The sequence below is a fragment of the Lepidochelys olivacea genome (genome assembly GCF_965140295.1).
Source record: "Lepidochelys olivacea isolate rLepOli2 genome assembly, chromosome: 8".
Taxonomy (NCBI): domain Eukaryota; kingdom Metazoa; phylum Chordata; order Testudines; family Cheloniidae; genus Lepidochelys; species Lepidochelys olivacea.
In genome coordinates this window covers 82,801,279-82,821,136 of record NC_140418.1, presented here as the reverse complement: position 1 = coordinate 82,821,136, position 19,858 = coordinate 82,801,279, and the positions used below count along the sequence as shown (strand labels likewise).

Here is a 19,858-nt window from a genome sequence, read left to right as displayed (position 1 = left end):
TCCATGTTATTGGGCAAGGATTTATTTTCTTTTTGTTAAATCATAGAAGATTAGAGTTGGAAGAGACCTCAGACGGTCATGTAGGCAACCCCCTACTCAAAGCAGGACCAACACCAACTAAATTAGCCCGGCCAGGACTTTGTCAAGCTGGGCCTTAAAAACCTCTAAGCATGGAGATTCCACCACCTCCCTTGACTTAGTCCAGTTTGCCCTCTAGTGGCTGACAGTTACAAAATATGCATTTCTAGAAAACAGTGCTACATAAAGATGCTTTAGAAAAGACTATGGGGCAGGATTTTATTTTACCCTCTTGCCAGACCTATGATTCAATTCTTTATTATTTTCTTTTCTGTGAGCACACAACTATTTGGTGAGGAATTTTTATTACCCATTGATCCAAGTCCAATGTGAACAAGGCTACCATCCAGCGGCCCCTCTGCCAAGAAAGCAAAGGCATATAGCAAGCCACCAGTTCTCTCCATCATAAGACAACAGCAGGTGATGGGATGGGAGTATGGGAGGGCCTCTTTACATCTCCTGATATTTTGCTGTCAGAATGTATTTATCCTGCTAAAGCATATTTTATAAACATATATAGCTACCTCAGTCCAATCTTGTCTTCAGGAGGCCAATAGTAAAAATACACTAAAAGTGTATTACATCCCACAAGTAGCGTACTGAGATGCTTAACAAAATGGAAAAACAAGATATAAGTGACCTTCAAAGGTCTTTTGAGGTAAATCAGAACCTCTTGGGGAAAAAAATGAAACCAAATAGCTGTTGAGTTGCAATGAAGCATTTTCAGGGCTTTTATCTCACCTTCCCTCAGTGTACCATATAAAACAATTTTTATTGCAATTTCTAGCCTTGTAGAATCAGACTAGTATATCAGCATCAGTGTATGCGTATTCTGTTTTTCATGCATCATTTAAGAGGATCATCTAATAGTTTTGCAGTTGGGGCTCTTTTGTCATTTTCTAGCTCATGTGCTGATGTTGAGGAGAGAAGCTGCTGTTTAATAATTTCAGCAGTGTTAACTCTACACAAACACTGAGAGAGAAGGGAAGAAGCTGGAGCAATTCTTAGAGTGCTTTGGTAAGATTTAGCCTGGAAATTAACATTTAGAAGCTCTCCTCAAGGGCTGATTGTGGGTAGGGTGACCAGATGTCCCAATTTTATAGGGACAGTCCCCATATCTGGGGCTTTTTCTCATATAGATACCTATTACCCTCCACCCCCGTCCTGATTTTTCACACTTGCTATCTGGGGTCACCCTAATTGTGGGTGAATCTCAGTTGATAAGCTGCATGCAAAACACCTATGGACTTCCATGGCAGTTAAGTAAAAGAATTCTTCATCAAGCCTGTTTTTTCACTATCTGCAGGCCGTGTCTTAGAATGAACTGCCGATACTGTTGTACTTCTGCACAAAACACATAAGTAGACAGCGGAACTCATTGCCACAGAAAATTGTTGAGGCCCAGAGGACAAAGAAAACATCAATGCAATAGGAGCTACAATTCAGAGTAGCAGCCGTGTTAGTCTGTATTTGCAAAAAGAAAAGGAGTACTTGTGGCACCTTAGAGACTAACCAATTTATTTGAGCATAAGCTTTCATGAGCTACAGCTCACTTCATCGGATGCATTCAGTGGAAAATACAGTGGGGAGATCTATATACAGAGAACATGAAACAATGGGTGTTATCATACACACTGTAAGGACAGTGATCACTTAAGATGAGCTAATACCAGCAGGAGAGTGAGGGGGGGGGAACCTTTTGTAGTGATAATCAAGGTGGGCCATTTCCAGCAGTTGACAAGAACATCTGAGGAACAGTGGGGGGGGGGGGAAACATGGGGCAATAGTATTACTTTGTGTAATGACCCCTCCACTCCCAGTCTCTATTCAAGCCTAAATTAATTGTATCCAGTTTGCAAATTAACTCCAATTCAACAGTCTCTCGTTGGAGTCTGTTTTTGAAATCTTTTTGTTGTAATATTGTGACTTTTAGGTCTGTAATCGTGTGACCAGAGAGATTGAAGTGTTCTCCGACTGGTTTATGAGTGTTATAATTCTTGACATCTGATTTGTGTCCATTTATTCTTTTATGTAGAGACTGTCCAGTTTGACCAATGTACATGCCAGAGGGGCATTGCTGGCACATGATGGCATATATCACATTGGTAGATGTGCAGGTGAACGAGCCTCTGATAGTGTGGCTGATGTGATTAGGCCCTATGATGGTGTCCCCTGAATAGATATGTGGGCACAGTTGGCCATGGGCTTTGTTGCAAGGATTGGTTCCTGGGCTAGTGGTTCTGTTGTGTGGTATGTGGTTGCTGGTGAGTATTTGCTTCAGGTTGGGGGCTGTCTGTAAGCAAGGATTGGCCTGTCCCCGCCTTCCCCCCCACTTTTCCTCAGTCCTTCTTGTCAACTGGTTGAAATGGCCCACCTTGATTATCTCTACAAAAGGTTTTTCCTCCCCCCGCTCTCCTGCTGGTATTAGCTCATCTTAAGTGATCACTCTCCTTACAGTGTGTATGATAACACCCATTGTTAGTTCGAGTTAGTTCCTCACTGGGTAACGGAAGAATATTGCATAATATTATTTCATGTTATGGCCATAATAAAGGGTGAGTTGTACATATTTGCAAATATAAGGAGACATATAGGGGAAAAAAGGAAGTTAATTATAAAAGTAGGGGAGAGGGAGTGGAGAGGGACTGCTCACTATCTCAAGTATTTGCCATCATCAATGTATTTTGAAATACGTTTGATTCAGAAGATTCTGAAGGTCATAAATGTGTCTTGTAAGTGGAAGAGATGGAGGCCCAGAAACTCAAAGGTATGTAGGGGTGGCTCCAGTCAGTACTGCAATGCCTAACCCCTAGGTAGACTGCTGCCTAATCGACTCCTCAGCCTCCAGCTAGGCACACAGGGAGGGGCAGAGGCCCCAGAAAGGCATTCTCAGAAACCAGCAAACTGACTGGAAGTCACCTAAGTTAGCGAGGAGTGAAATGCCAAGGAAAGGGGTGGAAAGAGGAGGGCTTAGGCACCTAATATGGGCCACCTGGCTGATGGGACAGAGATAGGTCCTCCCTCCACTTGGGATCCTCAGTTGTGAACCCTCTCCTAGAATTAAGCAGCTGACCTAGCTTAGTTCCTAGGTAGCCCATGCCCTAGCAGCTGAAACAGTCTCTCTCTTTCAGCGTCTCCTGCTAATGCTCGATTCTGCTCTCATACTCACCCTACATTTCCCTGTGTCCCTGCTGTCTTGTGTGGGTGCTGTGCTGCCCATCTGCCTGTTGGGGGCCTGCGTCTGGCCCTTCTGCTGTGGGGTCTCTCACGTATTGGGTCTTAGGTGTGCTCAAAGCACACCTAAAGGATTGTACCCTATTGACATGTCCTGCCTGGTTTCAGAATCCCACTTTGGGGTCTCCAAGGCTTTCAGCTTCAGCTAAGTCTCTGAGCAGCTTGTTAGCCATGGGGCAGTCAGGGCTATGGGAGGTTTGTGAATACCAACTGGTAGAAACTTAGGTGCCTAGGGGACTTAGGTACCTATGGGGTTAGGTGGAATGTGAGTGCTGGTTTAGAAAATAGCGGTGGAGCCTAAGGATGGGATTCACAAAGCTATGTAGGTTCCTAACTCTGGTAGGCACCTAAGCTCCTTTGTGACTCCCTCCTTAAATGGTGGACTTCGGAACCAACAGGGGGCAGATAGGTGCCTAAATATCATTGAGGATGTGGGTCTGAAAAGCCTGTGATCCAATTCTTCAGTGTATGAAGAGTGGTGCAGATAAAGGAAGAAACTGGGGCAACTTCTTTTTGTTTGTTTGTTTTTGTTTTGGGGCCTCAGCGTGAAGACTTGCTGGAGCTGGGCAGAGTGACTCTGCTAGATGGGCCAGTGTCATCCAAAAATTGGGTGGTGGGCACTAGGCTTGCTTATTAGCTATTTGAAGCTATTTAGGTGATTTTCTTTGTGGTTAAGCAGCTTGGCAGGGCATATCCAGAATCCCTGAGAGAGTAACCAATGGCAGCCCAATAGCAACTCATGGGGTGGGGTTGTAATATATAAATAGGAGGAGTGGGAGGATGCAGTGCTGGAGCAGTGCAAGGACCAAAAAGTTCTGCTGTAAGGATTGTATTCCAGGGTCTTAGCCAGTCTGTTGGAGTAGACTGCAAGGCTCCCACACCCAACTGCACTGCTAGAAATGCTGCAGGCTGTGCAAATTGCAGACTGTCATTGCAAATAGCTGAGGGGAGTCTGAAGGAGACTGTGGGACTATCACTCTTTGAGGAGCTGATGTGACCTACAGCGGGTTTGGACACTATGCCACTGAGAAAGGTAAATCCTCTCAGAGGAAGAGTCCGAGGGGAGTGTATGCACATAACTATTTTACATTTTAAGTTGATAGCCACAAGTACTAAAACTTGGGGGAAATGCTACTGAAAGTGTTGTCTTTAAAAGATTTCTTATTGCCAATATTCACACTTGTTTCAAGGACTGTAAGTAACTATGATGTAGTCATATATAGATTTATTTAGTAAATGTTTTCCTTCCGAGATTTTGTGTCACTGACCTTCTATCAGAGATTTAACTCCGTATGATATTTGTGGGAATACACATATATCAAAGAGCTGAAAAGACTACATTCTGGTCTCTACTGCAGAAGAGAGATAAGCTACAATACAGGCAGAGGGAAAAAATACTGTATCTGATTTGGCATATTGTCTTCCCCAAAACTGTTACAGAAACACCCACAGGCTCCAATCAGGTATATTTCTGAGATCATGGATAGAATGATGTTTGTACAATCTTAAATGAGTCCAACTATATTTAATGTTCAGTATTTTTATTTTGCTTTAATTACTTTACTTTGCAGACAATGAGAATAACCCTGCTGTCATTCTCTCAACGTTTTTACAAGTTTCACTGTCAAGATTATTATGCATAGAAGATATTATTTGGGCTTAACAATCAAAGGGAGTTAAAGGTGTTGTCACATTTCTTCTCCCTTGCATTTTCATGCTCATTGTCCATATGTTGTCCACATTCCTTGCTGTCTTAAAAAATAGGAATAGTTAATATAAAAGAGCAGATGACCAGTATAAAACATGCATCTTAGTCAAACAGTATAAAAAGTAAAGGAGTACTTGTGGCACCTTAGAGACTAACACATTTATTAGAGTATAAAAAGTAGGAACTAATAGCTGGAATAACCATTGTTATGGGCAACGAAACGGTAAAGCTTTACTCTGAAAGCATCAAAACTTTCCAGCAGCCTTTGCAGCCAGTTGCTGCAGCAAGGTTCTTAATAGTGGTGAAGTTGTGTTCAAGGGTCTCATCCACTGTCCACTGAAATTAATAAGAGACCTAAGCTGGCTTTCGATCATGCCCAAAATTCACCGAGAAATGTGTGATTTTGCACTCTCACTGTTGTAATCAGAATGACACTTTCTTCGGAGGAGGTTATCTGAAAAAATACAAAGGAAATAATTGATGTGTCTTAAATTTCTCTACTTTGGAAAATTCAAGTTCATTATTTTTATAACCGTTATAGAATAGAAAATGACTAAAAACTTTACAATACTTAAAGCACACCTGATAATGGATTTTCTACTTTACACATGAATATATGCTCATTTATTGCAAAAGATAGGTATTTTAGTTCCACCTACACTATAACTTTTTAATAAAGGTAATAAATCTCAGTAGAGTATGTATGATTAACAGAGAAACTCAGTATGTGGTTGTCAGTCCTGAATGTTCTCGTATCAAGGAAGGAACAAGGATACTCTATCTCTGATTTTTTTTTTTTTTTTTTTTGGTACAAGGATCTTTTGAATAGTATCTTGACTCACCTATGATGTTTCTCTTATATCTGCAAAATAATGACTCAGACTGAGAACAGCCAGAGGGCAAAGAGAAGCCAAAATGGCTGCTTGCCTACCATGATACAAAGCTGTCAATGATGGATTAAATGAAATTTGAAGTAGAGGGAAAGGATTTGGAAAATGCATGATGTTCTGTACCTGAGAAAATGTATTTGAGAGGTTGTGGGAACCTATCACAAAAGATAGGTACAGTACTCTAGAATAGGACTGCAACTTGCCTTTGCAAACATTTTTGTAACCTTCTAATTGAACATTAAATTGAATAAAGATGTACAATTTAAACACTATTGGTGTTTTGAATCTGAACTGTATTCTTACTGCCACTAATTTAAAGGAAGTGCTTTGAATAGAATGGTGAAATTCTAAGTTATTTTGTTAATTTACTTCCCAGCAAGGATATATGGATATAAGGGAAGGCTCTAAGATGAGCAAGCATCTTAGAGAGGTAATTAAGAAAAAGCAGAAAGCATATAGGGAGTGGAAGAAGGGAGGGATCAGTAAGGAAAGCTACCTTATTGAGGTCAGAATATGTAGGGATAAAGTGAGACAGGCTAAAAGTCAAGTAGAGTTGGACCTTGCAAAGGGAATTAAAACCAATAGTAAAAGGTTCTATAGTCATATAAATAGGAAGAAAACAAAGAAAGAAGAAGTGGGACCGCTAAAAACTGAGGATGGAGTGGAGGTCAAGGATAATCTAGGCATGGCCCAATATCTAAACAAATACTTTGCCTCAGTCTTTAATAAGACTAAAGAGGATCTTAGGGATAATGGTAGCATGATAAATGGGAATGAGGATATGGAGGTAGACATCACCATATCTGAGGTAGAAGCGAAACTCAAACAGCTTAATGGGGCTAAATCGGGGGGCCCAGATAATCTTCATCCAAGAATATTAAAAGAATTGGCACAAGAAATTGCAAGCCCATTAGCAAGAATTTTTAATGAATCTGTAAATTCAGGGGTTGTACCATATGATTGGAGAATTGCTAACATAGTTCCTATTTTTAAGAAAGGGAAAAAAAGTGATCCAAGTAATTATAGGCCTGTTAGTTTGACATCTGTAGTATGCAAGGTCTTGGAAAAAATTTTGAAGGAGAAGGTAGTTAAGGACATTGAAGTCAATGGTAAATGGGACAAAATACAACATGGTTTTACAAAAGGTAGATCGTGCCAAACCAACCTGATTTCCTTCTTTGAGAGAGTAACAGATTTTTTAGATAAAGGAAACGCAGTGGATCTAATTTATTTAGATTTTAGTAAGGCGTTTGATACTGTGCCACATGGGGAATTATTAGTTAAATTGGATAAGATGGGCATCAATAGGAAAATTGAAAGGTGGATAGGGAATTGGTTAAAGGGGAGACTACAACGGGTCCTACTGAAAGGTGAACTGTCAAGTTGGAGGGAGGTTACCAGTGGAGTTCCTCAAGGATCAGTTTTGGGACCAATCTTATTTAATCTTTTTATTACTGACCTGGGCACAAAAAGTGGGAGTGTGCTAATAAAGTTTGCAGATGATACAAAGCTGGGAGGTATTGCTAATTTAGAGAAGGACAGGGATACCCTACAGGAGGATCTGGATGACCTTGTAAACTGGAGTAATAGGAATAGGATGAAATTTAATAGTGAGAAGTGTAAGGTCATGCATTTAGGGATTAATAACAAGAATTTTAGTTATAAGCTAGGGACGCATCAACTAGAAGTAACGGAGGAGGAAAAGGACCTTGGAGTATTGGTTGATCATAGGTTGACTATGAGCTGCCAATGTGATATGGCTGTGAAAAAAGCTAATGTCGTCTTGGGATGCATCAGGAGAGGTATTTCCAGTAGGGATAAGGAGGTTTTAGTACCGTTATATAAGGCACTGGTGAGACCTCACCTGGAATACTGTGTGCAGTTCTGGTCTCCCATGTTTAAGAAGGATGAATTCAAACTGGAACAGGTACAGAGAAGGGCTACTAGGATGATCCGAGGAATGGAAAACTTGTCTTATGAAAGGAGACTCAGGGAGCTTGGCTTGTTTAGCCTAACTAAAAGAAGGTTGAGGGGAGATATGATTGCTCTCTATAAATATATCAGAGGGATAAATACCAGAGAGGGAGAGGAATTATTTAAACTCAATACCAATGTGGACACAAGAACAAATGGATATAAACTGGCCACTAGGAAATTTAGATTAGAAATTAGACGAAGGTTTCTAACCATCAGAGGAGTGAAGTTTTGGAATAGCCTTCCGAGGGAAGTAGTGGGGGCAAAAGATCTATCTTGCTTTAAGATTAAACTCGATAAGTTTATGGAGGAGATGGTATGATGGGATAACATGGTTTTGGTAATTAAATATTCATGGTAAATAGGCCCAATGGCCTGTGATGGGTTTTTAGATGGGGTAAGATCCAAGTTACCCGGGAAAGAATTTTCTGTAGTATCTGGCTGATGAATCTTGCCCATATGCTCAGGGTTTAGCTGATCGCCATATTTGGGGTCGGGAAGGAATTTTCCTCCAGGGCAGATTGGAAGGCCCTGGAGGTTTTTCGCCTTCCTCTGTAGCATGGGGCACGGGTCACTTGCTGGAGGATTCTCTGCTCCTTGAGGTCTTCAAACTACAATTTGAGGACTTCAATAGCACAGATATAGGTGTGAGGTCTTTTTTAGGAGTGGTGGGTGAAATTCTGTGGCCTGCATTGTGCAGGAGGTCAGACTAGATGATCATAATGGTCCCTTCTGACCTAAATATCTATGAATCTATATGAAGTTGGTATTTTTAATGGTACATATGAGCTGAATTGACAGATAGTTGCAGGAAAGGAGAGTAATATACTATTGGCAATGTTAGTTTGATGTAGTTGGTATAAAAAGGCATTTGGAATATACAATACACCGTTCCCAGAGTGCTAGTAAAATTACTGGATGGTCAGATATGGTATTAATGAGAATGAAATAGGTGTCTCAGGAATAACTATCTAAAGTATATAAAATATATTCCAGGGAGTATCTTGGAAGAATCTTGGATCAAAGGAACAAAGTGTCCAGCCAGATGAAATCACTATTCTGTGAAATATGATAATTTATCTGGAAATTGCCAGTTCCTGATACTTCAGAGGACAGTGGCTACCCATCATAACTCATGCAACTAGCCAATTATATATCACTTACTTGGGGAAAACTTCCTTCCTAATCCCTGGGGCTATTTTAGACCATGAAGCATGAAATCTGATTTTCTTTAGGTGGCATAGTTACAAATATTATAAATTCACTGAATCTATCCACAGTACTTGAGTGGATGATGTGAATTCTATAAACAGACTGTGTGTTCTGGGAAGTAGTACTTCCTTTCATGTCTTCTGACTTTACTAGTGTTAGTGCCACCCTGTTCTTTTAATTTGTGCAAACAGAGGCTCTGGTCAGTTTTCATGGCACCATTCCATTCTGGATACCTTGTTCAAGTCCTTGATAGTTCCATTCTTTTCCAGATCATGCATCTTTGTTTCTGCATCTCTCATTCAGCCTTGTCCTACCACGAGATCTCTGTTCTTTATGGGGATCTCATATGATTTCAATGAGATTCTATGTAGAAGTAAGGGTCTGTGCATTGGGATTTATTTGCAGAGTTGGACCCATTGAAATTCCCACTGCTGCTTTAACCATTTTCATTGTCTTTCTTGACTTTATCGACCCCAACTTACACTTTTCTTACTTATATTTAAAAATTTCTTACCAGACCAATGGGGACAATCCTGACTTTGTTGTGAACACTAACTAAGAACTATTGTGATGCATCATGGAAAAAATCATGGCTAAGTAAAGATAAACAAAAGTCAAGCAAGCATTTTGGTTTAAAACCAATTTCCACATTACCATTAGCTTTTTTGATTTTTACTATTTGTTTTGATAGAAAGAATAAATTCGGAAACATTAATAAATGTTCACTGTTATTACTCCATTCTTCATGTTTGACAGTAGTTTAATTGTAACTTGTTTGCATTAGTATAAAGATCTGTGGGTACAGGCTGGTATTAAAGTAAGAGAATAATTTATTATTGCAACTAGAAACCAGTCCTGTACCACCAACAGCTTCTTACCTAACCAACTGATCCTGTTGTTGATGTTATATAAGGAACGCAGAAGATGTTTATTTCTTAAATTGTCTTGTGCTCTTGCTGTCACTGATCTTAGCATTAAAGTTCCTGAATACAAGTGCAGAGAAGACCACACAACCATTTATAGCAAATATGGTAAAAATGTCTGACACTGATTGATCTGGTCACAATTGTTAAATCCACTGCCCAGGGGTCACGACCAGACGCTCCCCTCCTCCTCCATTTAAAACTATGTGAATTTTTGAAAAGACTTTTCCTGATTGCCTATGTGGATGAGCACACCTAGCAGGCCTCCATTGTTGTGTGCAACTGCCAGCTGACCATGCCAGTTACATGCTCCTGACACACTCCGGCATGTAGTATACAGGAGATATTGGATCTCCTCCGCCTGTGGGGAGATGCTGTGCAAGCATAGCTACGGACCATCTGTAGAAACATGGACATCTATTGCACAGGGGCTGCAGGGGAAGGGATATGACAGGGATCAGCAGCATTGTGGCACAACGATGGAGGATCTGCGGCAGGAATAACAGAAAGCCAAGAAGGCCACAATCAATCTGGTGCTGAACTTCAGAACGCTGCTTTTACAAAGAGCTGCATGCCGTACTTGGGGGAGAACCCCCTGCTACCCTGCACACCACTATGGATACCTCCAAGGAGCCTGAGTCTCAGGCCCCTGGCATGAACAGCGAGGGCAAGGAGGAGGAGGAGGACCATGTGAGAATTCCAGCTATGCCATGAAGCAGGACCTCTTCAAGATTCCACTGCAGTCCAGTCAGTCCCAACAGTCGAGCCTGGGCAAGCCTGACCCAGGGGAAGGAACCTTGGGTAAGTAAAAATTGCCTGAACCGATTCTCCCCCTCCTCCCTCACAACCAGTCTTCTCTCTCTCTTCCTGTGTCCAGGAAGTTAGCTGGCTCAGCTGAACAGCCTCCACCCTCCCATTTCCTCCTTCACTGCCTCTCTTGCCCCCTTGCATTCCATACCCCATCCTCAGAATCTGCTCCTCTTCAGTCATTCCTCTCTCTTTCTGCTCCTTTCCCACCCTCTTCTCCACTCTCTGCGTAGGAGAGAGAGAGCGAGTGGGAGGAGCAAGGGAGAGCGGGACAGGGAGAGTCAGGGAAACCCTGCCCCTGATGTGCATTGGCATTGTGGGAAATGGACAGGGGAAATGGGTGCTAGACTCTCTCCTGCGGGTGAGGCCCCTGTCTCATACAGTCCTTGCCAGAAGGGTATGGCTGTCCTGTGCTTGGCTTCTGGAGAAGCCTGGCCCCACCCAAGCCTTCCTGATCTTTTCTTTCACCTGAGAAAATAGTATTAAAAAGATGATGCTATTTCCAGTAGGCATTCAGCGTGGGTGTGAGGTGTCAATGGAATGGGCACTCCCAGGCTGCCCTGGGCAGAAATATGCTGCCTCTGACTGCCCCCGTGTTAGAGAAGGGTCTAGCTTTTAACTGCAAAGATCAAATGCATACCATGAAAGCAGCACCCCTAAACAATGAAGCTTTCAGACAAAATCCTGCCTCCTACCAAAGCCTTTCATTGCGTTTATAGAGAGCTAGGGTCTGATTCTCTACTGCCTGGCCCATTGACACCAAGGCAGTGCCAGGTGAGCTGGAACTATTTTTATTGAGGGCGTGCTGAGAGCCATTGAACCAAACTCTAAACCCTGCATATAATGGAAACTACTTCAGGCCAGGGGGTAGCAGCACCCCCACTTCCAGCACCTATGGTGAGCCGTGCTGCCATTCCGATTTGTACCCTACTTAGCACTTGCAGGGTAAACTCCGGGCACTCATAGCAAAGCTTCCAATGGAGCCAGGATTTCACCCACAAAACCTTCACTTTTAAACAATACTTTGCAATAACTCTTTATTTCGAAGTCTAACCCTTTCCTTTCCTTGTTATCACACCATGAGTGGCACTGGTTCTCACTGGAAGCTGGAGGTCACATCATCTTTCTTTTCTGGTTCAGTGAAGAGTCTCTGAGCTGGTCACTTGAAAGGGGCTGGCAGCCCCCGCCCGGGAGACAGGAGAAATCCAACACCATTGGCTGCTTTGGTCTTGGCGGCAAGGGTGGAGAGAACAAAGGCTTGACTTTCAGTTTCGTTTCTTCTCCGCACTGAGGCTTCCCAACAGGCGGGCTTGCACGGTAAGAGCCCATATCTTGGAGTATCTACACTCTGAACGCTTAAAATGCTAAGACGGATCGAGAGGGTTGGTTTTTACGTGCCGGGAGGCTGCGGTCGGAAAATTTCACTTTCTGTGATGCTAGGCTCTAACGTGTAGCTGGTGCCAGGAGCAGGAAGATGAAGCTTAAAGCTTCCCTTCCCCTTCCCCAAGCCTTTACACTTGCGTTGTAGCTTCGTTAAAGCAATTCTTGCGATCAAAACGCGAAGTTATGTCTTTCAGATCAGACCAGAGGATAGTTAAACCAGATATTGATCACTTTAGCCGGTGGAGTCCTGCATATCCCAGGCCAGGCTTCAGAAAGCCATTTATACGTTAACTGTGCTGAGCAAGGAGGAAGTGTGATTGAAGAGCCAGAATGAGAGAGTTGTGCCAGCTACCAATGAGGTGAAAATAACATCCATCCTATTCTGGATTCCCTTGTTCCATAACATCACCTCTGAGCTAAAAGCACTGTTTAAAAGAAATCTCCTTGTTTCACACTGAACATGTTAGCAAAGCCTCTGCTACAGAGACCTAGGGGAAGTTGGCATTCAGCAGCGATGGACAGCAGCACTGGCTGCTGAGTGCCAAATCCTGTCACTTTGTGATATAACCACAAGACAGGTAGTAAAATAGTCCCCCTACTATTCCTTCAACTAATACCCACAGAAGGGCAAAAATCTGCTCTTGAATGTGGATGCAGAGGTGTGAATATGGTAGTATATAAGATCAGGTTCAAGTTATACCTATATGCATGGTACAGTAATGTAACTCTTGTTTTATTCAGGGTAACATCAGCTTTGAAGCTTAGGTCGAAACTGGGCATTTGGGGCAACAATGTTAACCATGACAGGTTTCAGAGTAGCAGCCGTGTTAGTCTGTATTCACAAAAAGAAAAGGAGTACTTGTGGCACCTTAGAGACTAACCAATTTATTTGAGCATAAGCTTTCGTGAGCTACAGCTCACTTCATCGGATGCAAATAAATTCGTTAGTCTCTAAAGATGCCACAAGTCCTCCTTTTCTTTTTGTGAATACAGACTAACACGGCTGTTACTCTGAATCCTTAGGGTATGTTTACACTACGGAATAAGGTCGAATTTATAGAAGTCGGTTTTTTAGAAATCGGTTTTATATATTCGAGTTTGTGTGTCCCCACAGAAAATGCTCTAAGTGCATTACGTGCATTAACTCGGCGGAGCGCTTCCACAGTACCAAGGCTAGAGTCGACTTCTGGAGTGTTGCACTGTGGGTAGCTATCCCACAGTTCTCGCAGTCTCCGCTGCCCATTGGAATTCTGGGTTGAGATCCCAATGCCTGATGGGGCTAAAACATTGTCGCAGGTACATATCGTCAGGCCCCCGTTCCCTCCCTCCCTCCGTGAAAGCAAGGGCAGACAATCATTTCGCGCCTTTTTTCCTGAGTTACCTGTGCAGACGCCATACCACGGCAAGCATGGAGCCCGCTCAGGTAACCGTCACCGTATGTCTCCAGGGTGCTGGCAGACGCGGTACGGCATTGCTACACAGTAGCAGCAACCCATTGCCTTCTGGCAGCAGACGGTGCAATACGACTGGTAGCCGTCATCATCGTGTCCGAGGTGCTCCTGGCCACGTTGGCTGGGAGCGCCTGGGCAGACATGGGCGCAGGGACTAAATTTGGAGTGACTTGACCAGGTCATTCTCTTTAGTCCTGCATCAGTCCAATTGAACCGTCTTATGGTGAGCAGGCAGGCGATACGGATTGCTAGCAGTCGTACTGTACCATCTTCTGCCGGGCAGGCAAGAGATGAGGATGGCTAGCAGTCGTACTGTACCATCTTCTGCCGAGCAGCCATGAGATGTGGATGGCATGCAGTCCTTCTGCACCGTCTGCTGCCAGCCAAAGATGTAAAAGATAGATGGAGTGGATCAAAACAAGAAATAGACCAGATTTGTTTTGTACTCATTTGCTTCCCCCCCTCCCCTGTCTAGGGGACTCATTCCTCTAGGTTGCACTGTAGTCACTCACAGAGAAGGTGCAGTGAGGTAAATCTAGCCATGTATCAATCAGAGGCCAGGCTAACCTCCTTGTTCCAATAAGAAAAATAACTTAGGTGCACCATTTCTTATTGGAACCCTCCGTGAAGTCCTACCTGAAATACTCCTTGATGTAAAGCCACCCCCTTTGTTGATTTTAGCTCCCTGAAGCCAACCCTGTAAGCCGTTTCCTCAGTCGCCCCTCCCTGCGTCAGAGCAACGGCAAACAATCGTGCATCTGAGTTGAGAGTGCTGTCCAGAGCAGTCACAATGGAGCACTCTGATGGGGCCAAAACATTGTCGCGGGTGGTTCTGGGTACATATCGTCAGGCCCCCGTTCCCTCCCTCCCTCCGTGAAAGCAAGGGCAGACAATCATTTCGCGCCTTTTTTCCTGAGTTACCTGTGCAGACGCCATACCACGGCAAGCATGGAGCCGGCTCAGATAACCGTCACCGTATGTCTCCTGGGTGCTGGCAGACGCGGTACGGCATTGCTACACAGTAGCAGCAACCTCTTGCCTTGTGGCAGCAGATGGTACAGTACGACTGGTAGTCGTCCTCGTCGTGTCCGAGGTGCTCCTGGCCACGTCGGCTGGGAGCGCCTGGGCAGACATGGGCGCAGGGACTAAATTTGGAGTGACTTGACCAGGTCATTCTCTTTAGTCCTGCAGTCAGTCCTATTGAACCGTCTTATGGTGAGCGGGCAGGCGATACGGATTGCTAGCAGTCCTATTGCACCATCTTTTGCCGAGCAGCCAGGAGATGTGGATGGCATGCAGTCCTTCTGCACCATCTGCTGCCAGCAAAAGATGTAAAAGATAGATGGAGTGGGTCAAAACAAGAAATAGACCAGATTTGTTTTGTACTCATTTGCCTCCTCCCCCATCTAGGGGACTCATTCCTCTAGGTCACACTGCAGTCACTCACAGGGAAGGTGCAGCGAGGTAAATCTAGCCATGTATCAATCAGAGGCCAGACTAACCTCCTTGTTCCAATAAGAACAATAACTTAGGTGCACCATTTCTTATTGGAGCCCTCCGTGAAGTCCTGCCTGAAATACTCCTTGATGTAAAGCCACCCCCTTTGTTGATTTTAGCTCCCTGAAGCCAACTCTGTAAGCCATGTCGTCAGTCGCCCCTCCCTGTGTCAGAGCAACGGCAGACAATCGTTCCGCGCCTTTTTTCTGTGCGGACGCCATACCAAGGCAAGCATGGAGGCCGCTCAGCTCACTTTGGCAATTAGGAGCACATTAAACATCACACGCATTATCCAGCAGTATATGCAGCACCAGAACCTGGCAAAGCGATACCGGGCGAGGAGGCGACGTCAGCGCGGTCACGTGAGTGATCAGGACATGGACACAGATTTCTCTGAAAGCATGGGCCCTGCCAATGCATGCATCATGGTGCTAATGGGGCAGGTTCATGCTGTGGAACGCCGATTCTGGGCTCGGGAAACAAGCACAGACTGGTGGGACCGCATAGTGTTGCAGGTCTGGGACGATTCCCAGTGGCTGCGAAACTTTCGCATGCGTAAGGACACTTTCATGGAACTTTGTGACTTGCTTTCCCCTGCCCTGAGGCGCATGAATACCAAGATGAGAGCAGCCCTCACAGTTGAGAAGCGAGTGGCGATAGCCCTGTGGAAGCTTGCAACGCCAGACAGCTACCGGTCAGTTGGGAATCAATTTGGAGTGGGCAAATCTACTGTGGGGGCTGCTGTGATGCAAGTAGCCCACGCAATCAAAGATCTGCTGATATCAAGGGTAGTGACCCTGGGAAATGTGCAGGTCATAGTGGATGGCTTTGCTGCAATGGGATTCCCTAACTGTGGTGGGGCCATAGAGGGAACCCATATCCCTATCTTGGTACCGGAGCAGCAAGCCGCCGAGTACATAAACCTCAAGGGGTACTTTTCAATAGTGCTGCAAGCTCTGGTGGATCACAAGGGACGTTTCACCAACATCAACGTGGGATGGCCAGGAAAGGTCCATGACGCTCGCATCTTCAGGAACTCTGGTCTGTTTCAAAAGCTGCAGGAAGGGACTTTATTCCCAGACCAGAAAATAACTGTTGGGGATGTTGAAATGCCTATATGTATACCTGGGGACCCAGCCTACCCCTTAATGCCATGGCTCATGAAGCCGTACACAGGCAGCCTGGACAGTAGTCGGGAGCTGTTCAACTACAGGCTGAGCAAGTGCAGAATGGTGGTAGAGTGTGCATTTGGACGTTTAAAGGCGCGCTGGGGCAGTTTACTGACTCGCTTAGACCTCAGCGAAACCAATATTCCCACTGTTATTACTGCTTGCTGTGTGCTCCACAATATCTGTGAGAGTAAGGGGGAGACGTTTATGGCGGTGTGGGAGTCTGAGGCAAATCGCCTGGCTGCTGGTTACGCGCAGCCAGACACCAGGGCGGTTAGAAGAGCACAGGAGGGCGCGGTACGCATCAGAGAAGCTTTAAAAACCAGTTTCATGACTGGCCAGGCTACGGTGTAAAAGTTCTGTTTGTTTCTCCTTGATGAAACCCCCCGCCCCTTGGTTCACTCTACTTCCCTGTAAGCTAACCACCCTCCCCTCCTCCCTTCGATCACCGCTTGCAGAGGCAATAAAGTCATTGTTGCTTCACATTCATGCATTCTTTATTCATTCATCACACAAATAGGGAGATGACTACCAAGGTAGCCCAGGAGGGGTGGTGGAGGAGGGAAGGAAAATGCCACTTTACAACTTTAAAATTTATTGAATGACAGCCTTCTTTTTTTTGGGCAATCCTCTGTGGCGGAGTGGCTGGTTGGCCGGTGGCCCCCCCAACGCGTTCTTGGGCGTCTGGGTGTGGAGGCTATGGAACTTGGGGAGGAGGGCGGTTGGTTACAGAGGGGCTGCAGTGGCAGTCTGTGCTCCAGCTGCCTTTGCTGCAGCTCAACCATACACTGGAGCATACTGGTTTGGTCCTCCAGCAGCCTCAGCATTGAATCCTGCCTCCTCTCATCACGCTGCTGTCACATTTGAGCTTCAGCCCTGTCTTCAGCCTGCCACTTACTCTCTTCAGCCCGCCACCTCTCCTCCCGGTCATTTTGTGCTTTCCTGCACTCTGACATTATTTGCCTCCACGCATTCGTCTGTGCTCTGTCAGTGCGGGAGGACAGCATGAGTTTGGAGAACATTTCATCTCGAGTGCGTTTTTTTTTCTTTCTAATCTTCACTAGCCTCTGGGAAGGAGAAGATCCTGTGATCATTGAAACACATGCAGCTGGTGGAGAAAAAAAAAGGGACAGTGGTATTTAAAAAGACACATTTTATAAAACAGTGGCTACAGTCTTTCAGGGTAAACCTTGCTGTTAACATTACATACATAGCACATGTGCTTTCGTTACAAGGTCGCATTTTGCCTCCCCCCACCGCATGGCTACCCCCTCAACCCTCCCCATGGCTAACAGCGGGGAACATTTCTGTTTAGCCACAGGCAAACAGCCCAGCAGGAACGGGCTCCTCTGAGTGTCCCCTGAAGAAAAGCACTCTATTTCAACCAGGTGACCATGAATTATATCTCACTTTCCTGAGGATAACACAGAGAGATAAAGAACGCATGTTGTTTGAACGCCAGCAAACATACACTGCAATGCTTTGTTGTACAATGATTCCCAAGTACGTGTTACTGGCCTGGAGTGGTAAAGTGTCCTACCATGAAGGACAATAAGGCTGCCCTCCCCAGAAACCTTTTGCAAAGGCTTTGGGAGTACATCCAGGAGAGCCGCGAATGCCAGGGCAAAGTAATCCTTTCACATGCTTGCTTTTAAACCATGTATTGTATTTTAAAAGGTACACTCACCAGAGGTCCCTTCTCCACCTGCTGGGTCCAGGAAGCAGCCTTGGGTGGGTTCAGGGGGTACTGGCTCCAGGTCCAGGGTGAGAAACAGTTCCTGGCTGTCGGGAAAACCGGTTTCTCCGCTTGCTTGCTGTGAGCTATCTACAACCTCATCATCATCATCTTCGTCCCCAAAACCTGCTTCCGTGTTGCCTCCATCTCCATTGAAGGAGTCAAACAACACGGCTGGGATAGTGGTGGCTGAACCCCCTAAAATGGCATGCAGCTCATCATAGAAGCGGCATGTTTGGGGCTCTGACCCGGAGCAGCCGTTCGCCTCTCTAATTTTCTGGTAGGCTTGCCTCAGCTACTTAAGTTTCATGCGGCACTGCTTCGGGTCCCTGTTATGGCCTCTGTCCTTCATGCCCTGGGAGATTTTGACAAAGGTTTTGGCATTTTGAAAACTGGAACGGAGTTCTGATAGCACGGATTCCTCTCCCCAAACAGCGATCAGATCCCGTACCTCCCGTTCGGTCCATGCTGGAGCTCTTTTGCGATTCTGGGACTCCATCATGGTCACCTCTGCTGATGAGCTCTGCATGGTCACCAGCAGCTTGCCACGCTGGCCAAACAGGAAATGAGATTCAAAAGTTTGCAGTTCTTTTCCTGTCTACCTGGCCAGTGCATCTGAGTTGAGAGTGCTGTCCAGAGCGGTCACAATGGAGCACTCTGGGATAGCTCCCGGAGGCCAATACCATTGAATTGTGTCCACAGTACCCCAAATTCGAGCTGGCAAGGCCGATTTAAGCGCTAATCCACTTGTCAGGGGTGGAGTAAGGAAATCGATTTTAAGAGCCCTTTAAGTCGAAATAAATGGCTTCATCGTGTGGGTGGGTGCAGGTTTACATCGATTTAACGCTGCTAAATTCGACCTAAATTTCTAGTGTAGACCAGGGCTTAGAGACTAACAAATTTATTTGAGCATAAGCTTTCATGAGCTACAGCTCACTTCATCGGATAACCATAACACTCTAGCTCCACCTACAGGCTAGATAAAGAACTTTCAAGTAATTCTAACTCTAATAGTCTTTTCTAAACTAAATATTCCTAAGATTTTACTGGTAATAATTGAACCCTGGATCATCCTCTTCAGGGCAATATATTTAAATAGAGAGCAGAGAAATTGGCTTACCGTTGCAAGAGAAGTCATTCTTGATGTACCCCCCCCCCCACAGTCTTGCTGCACAACAAAGATTTCTTCTGGCAGAGGAGCAGTCAGTACGGAAAAAACAACAACCCCCCCATCCCTCTGGAAAATATTAAGAGAACTTAAAAAAGAACAATTGTTGGAGGTGTGTTAGCCTCTGTGTCAGTCCACAGAAACAGTACAGTGAAAGAAGAAATGAAACGTGGCAAGGTGAAAACACAAATAACATTGATGTGTTCGTTAATTCTTCCTACTTGCTACATTAGCTTCAGAATTATTAAACTAATCTTGTGTGGTTATGCAGACAATAAACCCTACACACTTTGCTCATACAAGTAGCTTTCAGGTTAGGATTTGCAGGACTGGCTCTGTGCTTTCAGCTGGTCATTAACTGGCCAGGATGCAAAATATATAGGAATGACAGAGGAGCTCATTGGTGGAGTAGTGTCACAGTAAAAATCTTAAATGAATCAAACTGTACCGTAGAATCTCTATGGACAGTAATTCCATCCTTGAAGATGGATGGAAGAGTGTAGCAGTATGAATATACTACCAGCCATCTGACTGGTATAGTAACAATGAGTGTGAAATATTCAGAGAAAGGCGACAAAGGCAGAAAATACATTGATAAGGGATTTTTTCAACTATCCTCCTATTGACTG

General features: G+C 44.6%; 1 protein-coding gene across 1 annotated transcript in view; it reads left to right on the top strand.

Moving 5' to 3' along the window:
* The first annotated feature begins 12,054 nt into the window (after window positions 1-12,054).
* The window catches only part of LOC311525007 (interferon-induced protein 44-like), a 28,193-nt gene continuing 20,389 nt past the window's right edge, over window positions 12,055-19,858 (top strand). The window contains exon 1 of the mRNA XM_084636707.1: window positions 12,055-12,143. The gene's annotated coding sequence lies outside the window, so the exon portion shown is untranslated. The remainder of the gene's footprint in view (window positions 12,144-19,858) is intronic.